The sequence below is a fragment of the Pteropus alecto genome, unplaced genomic scaffold (genome assembly GCF_000325575.1).
Source record: "Pteropus alecto unplaced genomic scaffold, ASM32557v1 scaffold5542, whole genome shotgun sequence".
NCBI lineage: Eukaryota > Metazoa > Chordata > Mammalia > Chiroptera > Pteropodidae > Pteropus > Pteropus alecto.
Window position 1 is genome coordinate 19,091 of NW_006433124.1, and position 9,634 is coordinate 28,724.

Genomic DNA, 9,634 nt, shown 5'->3' on the forward strand with positions numbered 1-9,634 from the left:
TGCATTATTAACATGGTAGAAATGCTGCAATTGCAGTACTATGTAGGTAAAAACATCATATATAAAATTGAGTGAATGGATTGTTATTTTTACTGGGTTTAAGGAAGACCTGAAAACATGATGACATTTGAGCAGTGATCTCAAGGAAGAAAAAGCACAAGTTTATTTGGGGAAATTTGTGTTCTGCAGGAGAAAGAGCCATGTAGAGGTGCTGAAGATGAACTTGTTTCAGACATTCAAGTCTCAACAACAGCCAGTGTGTCCAGGGGAATGAGCAAGAGGCAGAGTGATGACAGATGCTGTCAGAGGACGTGGGGGAACTGCTACTCCTGATACTTCAAGACACAGGGAGTCTTTCATCTGTAAGTTGTTTCTTGCAGTTTATTAATTTTATTTCCATGGAATCTTGTGAACAGAATGGGATCCCCATCTTATTGTTGGTTAACAATTCTTATCTCTCTTTTTCAAGGGTCACATACTGGAGTATATGATCTCAGACACCTCCATTTTGAGAACTGCTCATCCTACCCCCTCCCCCCCACACATGCACATGCACATGTGCACTCACAGATGGGCACACTATGACCTCCTGGGGACATGTTATTTTCACCTCCAGCTATAAAAACTAGGAATAAAATGAGACAAGGCAAGCTGTGAACATCAGATTGCTTTTCCCTTAAAAAATATAAAATCAGTATCCAAATTCAAGTGGTAGGCCTCCAATGGACAGGTAAACTTTGCACACCATTTTAATCTGATCATTTTCTGTCCTGTATTTATTAGCTGTTTTCATTTAGCTTCTGTTTGTAATTTTTTGGAAACTAGGTAATTGGATTTCAGTTGAAACTCATATGGTTTTTCTGATTTTTCATAAGGATCAGATAGTTCTAAATTAATTATGTGCCAGATCATATGATTAGTTTCCTGTCCTGTATTTAATGAAGTATAAAGAACTCAATTAAAAAAACAGAGATAGTAGGAAGAATTGGACATGAGGGGGAAAAATATCTAATGTCTTCGGTGGTGGAGTTCCTGAGAGTTTGTGATGAGGAGAAAGAGTCCTTGGTTCTGGCAGCATTCCAAACCTAGTTACAACACCATGAAGCTCAGAATGACTAAAAAAATAGTAAATATTAATGTGTTCAAAAGAGAAAGGAGTGATTTCTTAAAATGTCAAGACACCTTAATGAATGAATATCAATTAAAAATGTGAGCACAGAGAGCAAACCCACAAATTACTAAGGGAAAGCCAGCCACAATGTACAAAAAATAGTGGAAATTTTAAAAGATGAAATGGTGAAAGACTTTTATAAATAATAGTAAATGCGAAATTTGGGAATAAGTAACTGAGTTTTGAATCTTGGATCTACCAAACAGGAGATGTTCGAATTTGGAGAGACAGCCAATTCATTCTAAATATTCTCACACAAATAATGGGGCAGTGGTATCCATCCATTTAATGTCATCCACAGAGGTGGTCAATATATATACAAAAGTTTAGCCTAAGTCATTTCTGTTAGTATATGTATCATAGGTGATGACCCTCTTTGTTTCATTGTGTGTGTACACATACGTGTGTGTTTGTGTGTTTACATGTGCACAGAGGCCTGATGACAATGAAAAAGTCATGTTTACTCTGGGACATGATCAGCAAATTTGGAATCCAATGCAGTAAAGGAAAAACAGTTTAAAAGAATGCCAGTTCCTGCCAAGGTGGAATAAGGCAACAAGAATGAAGAGCCCACAGAGAGCCAGGTGCAGAGAGAAGAGGCAGCCGGCGTGGGTGCTGCAGTTCCCTCTGACTCAAGGGACCTCACACTGACTGGACCTTTACTGCCTCACTGACCTCATCACAGTGTCCACTTTGGCTCTGATGTAATTGTTATTCCTGTACCCATTTCATGGTTATTTGATCACCTTTTTCTTAAATTTTTTTTTTTATTTTTAGTTTTACAAGGCCCAATGGTGGATGCGGCTGGCCCTTCTCTCACTTTTCTTTGTGGAATTATGTTGTTTACAATTCTTGGGCTTTGAGTTTTTACCTCTTTTATTTTACATCCAATGGGTACACTAGTCCTTGTTCTGCTCCTTGTCTCCGCAGACATACTCTATAAAATCTGGTTTATGCCACAACTATTGATCCCCTTGCTTTGCACATTTATCCCTGAGGACATGACATCATACCACACTCATTTCATTGTACTGGGCCTTCTCCATTATAATGTGAGAGCCAAACGAAGGGAGGCCTCACTTATTTTGCTCACTTATGTGGTTCCATAAATATGTGAATGTATATAGAAAAAAATAGTAAAGAATAGAAAAGTCATAGAAGAAAATGAAGGTCGGGAAAAATAAAACCAGGTTGATTATAGTGGATTCAAGTAATTGTGTAAATGAAATCAAATAGAAATCAGAGACTAACTTCTAAAAGAAAAGATATAAAACACAATAATTAGTATCTGTAGAAATTTCTACCTGTATAATGGATTTCAATATGCTTAGGAAAAGAATAGAGGTGAACATTAACTGAATGCAAAGGAATGCCATTCACAAGATAGGAGATGATCTAGAACTTTTTACCTTTAAAAGTAATAGGAGAAACACAATATGACAGACTGATAGAATTGAGCACATGCACTTTAAAAATTGTCATACTTTGCCCCAAATACATCTCTACATATATAAAGGAATTCAACGTCAAACAGCAAAGTTGGTGAAAAAAACTCCAATTCGACACATTAAATAAATTAATTAGTCAACCCAGTAAACAAACATAGCCATCTCTGGGCTCTGGGCGAGAATGGTTAAGCTCTCGGAGGACTCCAGGTAGAAGGTTTCAGGTTCCTTCCTCTCTGACCCTTTGCTTCAATACCGGCTGGGCTCCCTGACTACCCTGGATGAGGTAGGACTTCGTGTGGATGTCTGAATTCTTTTCTGGGTGGTAGATGCTGGGGACTGAAGGACTGTCTCCAGATAGGACAGCAGGAAGAAGTGAAGCATTGGTACCCAACCAGACTTAGGAATCCAAAATACAAATATGTCTTGTAAGACCAGGGTTACATATACAGCAGAGAAGACTTTTTTATCTCCTTTTATCTGCTTGTTAGACATTGTTTATATTGTACTCACACCTCTGAGCCCCGATTCCGCTGGGGGACACTGGTCTGGACTGAATGGAAATATTTCATGCTGATTCTCTGTTCACAATGGTTAGAAGGTTAGAAGTCAAGTGATTCCTGTTTTCATTACTCTTTCTCCATGACTCTCCTACCTGCCTGACGTGTCATCTCTCAGCACCTTATTCCAACCCTGAGTTAAAATTGTCTCAAAACTCTAGACTGAAGGTGGTATCAGAAACACTGCAGAGTGAGAGACATTTCCAGATCTCTCCCCTTGAAACAACAATAAGCTAAACATCTAAAACACAACAAAAAACATCCAAACTGCACACCAGCATGTCTGAGCATGGGATCTGCGTATAAGATCTACCACAGGTCAGAACCTTGGGTGTTGGCTGGTGGACTGGGAGAAACAAAGAAGCTGCCTCCAGCAGCTGGAGCTCCCTGCAGTAGGAGGGGATGGAGAAGGTGCACTGACTTCCCTGAACAGCCCTGTTTGTGAGAGCCGGCGGCAGTGCCCAGGTATCAGGGCAGAAAGCAGAGAAACAGGATGGCAGAGAAGCAAGGACAGCAGAGAAAAAACAGTTGGTTATTACCAGCCGTGGTTGCAAGACCTAGGCTGAGCCACAGCGCCAAATCCCAAACCCAGAGGGCCCCTACCCCCATAACCTCTGAGATCGAAACTGTAGAGCCCCAGGGAATCTGAGCAAAAACTCCAAAACTAACGTTAAGACTGACAGAAACTGAAACTGAGGATAGCGAGCATGATTAAACATTTATAAGAAAAAAATGAGGCATTATTAAGGCTTTATATAAAAGCAGGGATCCAAATAGCTTAAATGCCACCTACTGGATACCAAAACAAAAATGCCTCCTTGGTAACAGGCTAAAGGAGAACTTTACATAATAATCTTCTTTTTGGGAAAAAAAACAGAATGCATTTCCATTAATGCCCAGGTGGAGAAATAGTCCATTAAACACCATGAACAACCAAGGTGACAAGGCATTTCAGAAAGAAGAGAAAAATCTCCAGAAAATGAGCTTACAGACATAGAAATATGCGACTTAAATGACAGAGATTTCAGGATGGTACTTCTGAAAAAACTCAATGAGATCCAAAATGAGTAATATCAACAATTTCAGGAAATGAAAAAAATAAAAAAACTAGATGAGCAGGATGAGTTCATTAGCAAGGTGATTTGAACTCTCAGATAGAACCAAATAGAAATTCTGATGATGAAGAACACACTGTAGGAGTTGAAAAATGAAATAAAAATCTTGAGAAATAGAGTTGTCCAAGTGGAGGAAAGAGTCGGTGATATTGAAGACAGAAATCTAGAAATAAATCAGAAGGAAGAAGAGACAAACCAAAGAATGAAAAATAATGAAAGAGAAGTTCAAGAACTAGCTGATGTCATCAGGAGAGGAAACATAAGAATAAAGGGCATTATCCAAGGCGAGGAAAAGGAGTAGGGACTAGAAAGCATTTTCAGACAAATAGTTAATGACAATTTCTCAAATGTAAGGAATGAGCTGGAGCTTGGAATTCAAGAAGTCAACAGAACACTCAATTATCTCAACCCAAAAAAGCCTTCACCAAGACCTGGATTAAAATTATCAAAAGTCAATGACAAAGACAGAAGTCTCAGGGCAGCCAGGGAAAGAAGACAGTAACTTATACAGGAAAACCCATTAGATTATCCTCAGACTTCTCAGCACAAACCTTACAAGCCAGAAAGGAGTGAAATACAATGTTCAAACTATTTAATGAAAGGAACTACCAGCCAAGGATAATGTAACCAGCTAAGTTCTCATTTAGATATGAAGGAGAAATTAAGACCTTCTAGACATACAAAAATTGAGGGAATTCTCCACTAAACATCATAATAGGAGTTAGGTGACTGGCAGGCTAATAGAAGCAGAGAAGTGCAGCCCTTACTAAGAATAGGGCATTATAAGCTTAAAAAATAAGAAGAGATTTTCTATAGCAAGATAGTAATGAACATTCAGCAGACGTAGGGAGAAATTGAGACAATAATGACTGAAAAGAGGAGGATTCAAAGATCCACATTCGCAAAGGGGAATGGAGATAAGGCATGCACAGGAGAAATGGATAACTGTATATATATAACTATCCTTTTCATATTCATAATGGTAACCACACACCAAAGATTCAGAACTGAAGCATCTTATTAACTGTTGCAGTAGAGAAAGTAAATGAGTAATGAACCCAAAACATATGCATATTTAATATTCCTATTCAGACTTGTTAAATAATTATTTTCCATGTGAATAAACAGCATGAGATAAGATACTGCAATGAACAGTATGTCTCCTGAACAGCTGCGGCAAGGTAGTTTCAAATTCCACTGGTCTGGATCTTTTCAATGAATACGAGACATGCTCAAATACAGCCCATCTTAGAAATTTAATGTAAACATTCTCACTTCACCACATTATCCTCCACATCTAACACTCTATTTTCTGCTCCCTAACCAACAAAACTCTTCAGCTGTGTTTCCACTTTACCGAAACCATTTGATGCGTCTCACTCATTCAACAGGGTCACCCAAGTGGACTCGCATGCCTACCACTTAATTGTCAACTATGGTCTCTGTACTGCAGATTCAAACAGGTACATGATTATTAACATATTAACATAAATAGATTAATTATAAATTAGTAGCTTAACCAAGGGTACAAACAAAATGATCTTCTGTCTCTGGGCTGGGCTGATTAACATCACAGTGACACAGGTAAGAGTTCTCAGATTCTGTTCTCTCTGATCTTTTCCTGAAGTACCTCTTTGGCTCTCAGACTCACCTGGATGGGGTCTCTTAGAGGGAGGGCTCCATGTGGAAGTCTAAATTCCTACATGGATGGTTGTTGATGAAGATTGAAGCTCTGTCCCCAGACAAGAGAGCAGGAGGGACTGAAACATGAATTCTGAGCCAGCTTAAGAGTCAAAAGAAACAACCATGTCCTGCCCACCATTGCTGTACAAGCTGTGGAACTGCACAGAGGAGGTATTACCGCTCTCTATCTGCTCATCAGGGACATCTCCCTCCTGTTATTCCAACCTCTAAGTACATAGTTTCCCTCTGGGCCTCTGGAAGAAACAGAAAGGAATTTTTTCCTAATGATTCTATGACCCAAAAGACCAGGTTAGAAGTCAAATGAGCTTAATTTTTATGATTTTGTGTTCTCAATGTCCCAGAGGTCTAACCTCCTACCACCTTATCCCAACCTTGATTTCATATTTTCTCTGAAGTCTGAGACTAAGAAATCTATCAGGTTCTTCTCAAGCCTCCTGCCGCCCCTAGCTCCTGCATGACAGGGAGGGCTCCAGGTCACTGCATCCTAGGGACCCAGAATGGGGAGGAGGCATTGTCTCCACTGCAGCAGCTGCACCCACAATGCAGAGCATCACGTGTGTGGTGGTGGGCGATGGGGCTGTGGGAAAGAATTGCCTTCTCCTCTGCTACACAACTGACGCCTTCCCCAAGGAATACACCCTCCCTATAGCCCCCTAGTGTGCAGTTGATGGGATCACAGTGAATCTGATCCTAGCAGGACAGAGCAGACCAGGAGGAGTACAATGGACTCCACACACTGTCACACCCTCAGACCAATGTCTTTGTTGTCTCTTTTTCCTTTGCCAGTCTGCCTTTCTTTGAGAATATGTGGCACAAGTGGCATCCAGAGATGTGCCATCACTGTCCTGATGTGCCCATCCTCCTGATGGGCACCAAGAAGGACCTGAAGGCCCAGCCTTACACGCTATGGTGCCTAAGGAGAATGGCCAGGTGCGCATCACACTGCAGTAGGGCCAGGCACCGGCCAAGCAGATCCATGCTGTGTGCTACCTTGAGCGCTGGGCCCTGCAGCAGGATGTTGTCAAGGAAGTGGTTTCTGAGGCAATCAGAGTATGCTCATCTCCAAAGTGGTCCAGCGTGGCTAGTCTTGTGTCCTCTTGTGACCATGGCACTCAGCTTAAATGCTGCACTGGCCTCCCAACCCCTTTCAGTTCTGCTTTGGAGCTTTGTCTGTCCCTATCTATGCCTTAAGGACTAATCCTGGCACCCATTGCCAGGGGGCTCCCTGAATGCCTATTTCCCTTTAAGGAGGCTCACAGGGAAAGGGGTGGTGGTCCTTTCCTCAGTCTCCTCTGGAATACCAGGTATTCTTGAGAGCTCACCCAGGCCAACGCCATGCACCCTCCTCTACTGACCAGCTGACCCAGCTTTCCACGCAGATGTTGCTGCCTATTGTGGTGCCTTCCCTCAGGTTAGGAACTTCCACCATCCCCAATCTCTCCCTTGTTGCTCTTTGAATTGCTCCCCCCTCAAGATGCTCTCTCCCTTTCCCAAAGAAGGAGCCAGAGAATTCTGAGAAAATGAATGAGCCCTAACTTGTCTGTATGTGCCCAGGCTTTATGCATTGCTCACTGACTCAGCCCCCACAACACCCCCTGATCCGGTTCCTAGCCCCATCAGCATCAACAAAACCTCCTGTCTCCAGTGGGGTTAAAAAAAAAAAGAAAGAAATCTGTCAGGAACAGGTCCCATTAATCTATAAAAGCAGATTTGTGCTGAGACTCAGACTGAGGTCTCCAGAGAATTGCTATTCTCTCTACAACAAGGGGAGAGCTGTGTTCTTTTGATGTGCAATCATTGGCACCACACTCTGTGGCTTCATGACACATTTGTTAAGATATGTAGGGATTTTGTACTTATATCACAAGCTATGAACTGTCATCCAGACCCTTATTATAAAATATTTGTTAATTATGGGAGATACATTTCAATATTTTTATGCCACGTTTTGAGTTTAGCACTTTATAGACTTTGTCCAATTTAATTCATCAATAAGTCCAGCCATAAAGTAATGTTATAATGAACTCCATTTCTTTATGTAGAAGTGGAGCTTAAAGGAGTTTAGTGTCTGCCCCAAGTTACAAATTGAGTGAGGAATGGGATACTTCCAGTTTTCAACTCTGGATCAGTGGTTCCCAACCTAAGGTGTTGTTGCCCCTGGGCTATTTGGCAACATCTAGAGAGGCTTCTAAACACCTACAATACCCAACATAACTAATTATTCTGCCCCAATTATCAACTTAGAAGGTGAGACAACTTATTCTAGACCAGATCTTCTCCAAATTCACTGTGCATGTGACTCACCCAGGATTCTAGTTCTAATGCAGAATCTGATTCAAAAGATCCTTGTAGGCCCAGAGATTCTGAGAATCAAACCATCTCCCAGATGATGTTGAGGCTGTAGGTCCTGGAGTGAGGACCACTCTGTGAGTAGCCAGGCTGCGGTTCTGTGTTAGAGTCAGGTGCAGGTAGTTTTAAGTCTCCTGAACCAAGAGTCATTTCTGCATGTAATTTTGAAGAAATAGTGTATTCACTCATTCCAGAGACTATTATACATTCATTGTTCAGTTACTTTATATAAAGTTTCATGAATGGCATCACATATTTCTGAAAAATACCTTGTTCGATTCTTTTACATAAGGTTTCTTGTATGATGACACCATATAATATATACTACTGAAAAAAGTTTATAGTAGGCTGAGTATGAGCCTCCAAAACATATCTAAATTGTAATTCCTAGAAACTTATATAATATGTTATTTTTCATAGCAAGGTAGGAATAAGGTAGCAGATGAAATAAGTTTGCTAATCAGCTGCCTTTAAGGAGATTGGCTGTGATTATGCAGGTGGGACTAGGATAATCACTGTGGTCTTAGAATGTGGAACAGGAAGAAAGAACAGCTAGAATCAGAGGGAGATTGGAAGATGCTACACTGCCAGTTTTGAATGTGGAGAAAATTCTTGAGCCAAAGAATGCTTGTGGCCATGAGAAACTGAAATAGGAGAGGAAACAAATTCTCTTCTGAAGCCTCCAGAAGATAACTGGCCTTGCAGACATCTCGATTTTAGTCCGTTGAGACCCATATCCGGCTTTTGACCTCCAGAAATGTAGGTGAATAAATTTGTTTCTTTTAAACCCTGAGTGTGGTGATTTGCTACAGCAGAAATTGTAATTTATATAGACATTTATGCAGTGGGGTTTTTTGAAGGAAGCTGAATTTAAGCATCTCACTTTATTCATTTTGTCCTTACCCACAACCCCACCCCCACCCCCAAGGAGAAGAAATATAGTCAACTTGGAGATTCTGCCTCATTAGCTAATACAGAGAATTCTGCATTGCTTAAAAGAAATTATGATTCTGACTCTGATGTTTGTACATTTAGGTAGGAAAACAATTCATTATTAAAATTAAAGACAACCATTCTACACTAATCTTTGTATCTAAGTTTCTATGTTTCTAAAATTTTAAGTTAATTCGACCTGTCATCATTTTTATTTCTGTCCTCTCCAACTTTCTCTCAAATTTCCTTTAACATAATAGATGGGATTACTGAGTCTCTGTGTGTACATAATATGTGAATGAGTATGTTTATTTATTAAAATGTAATAAATACAAACCAAATACTAACTCATTAAAG

At 40.3% G+C, this 9,634-nt stretch overlaps 1 pseudogene; it reads left to right on the forward strand.

The window, feature by feature from the left end:
- The first annotated feature begins 6,535 nt into the window (after window positions 1-6,535).
- On the forward strand, window positions 6,536-7,098 carry LOC102878473 (annotated as a pseudogene).
- The last annotated feature ends 2,536 nt before the right edge of the window (window positions 7,099-9,634 follow it).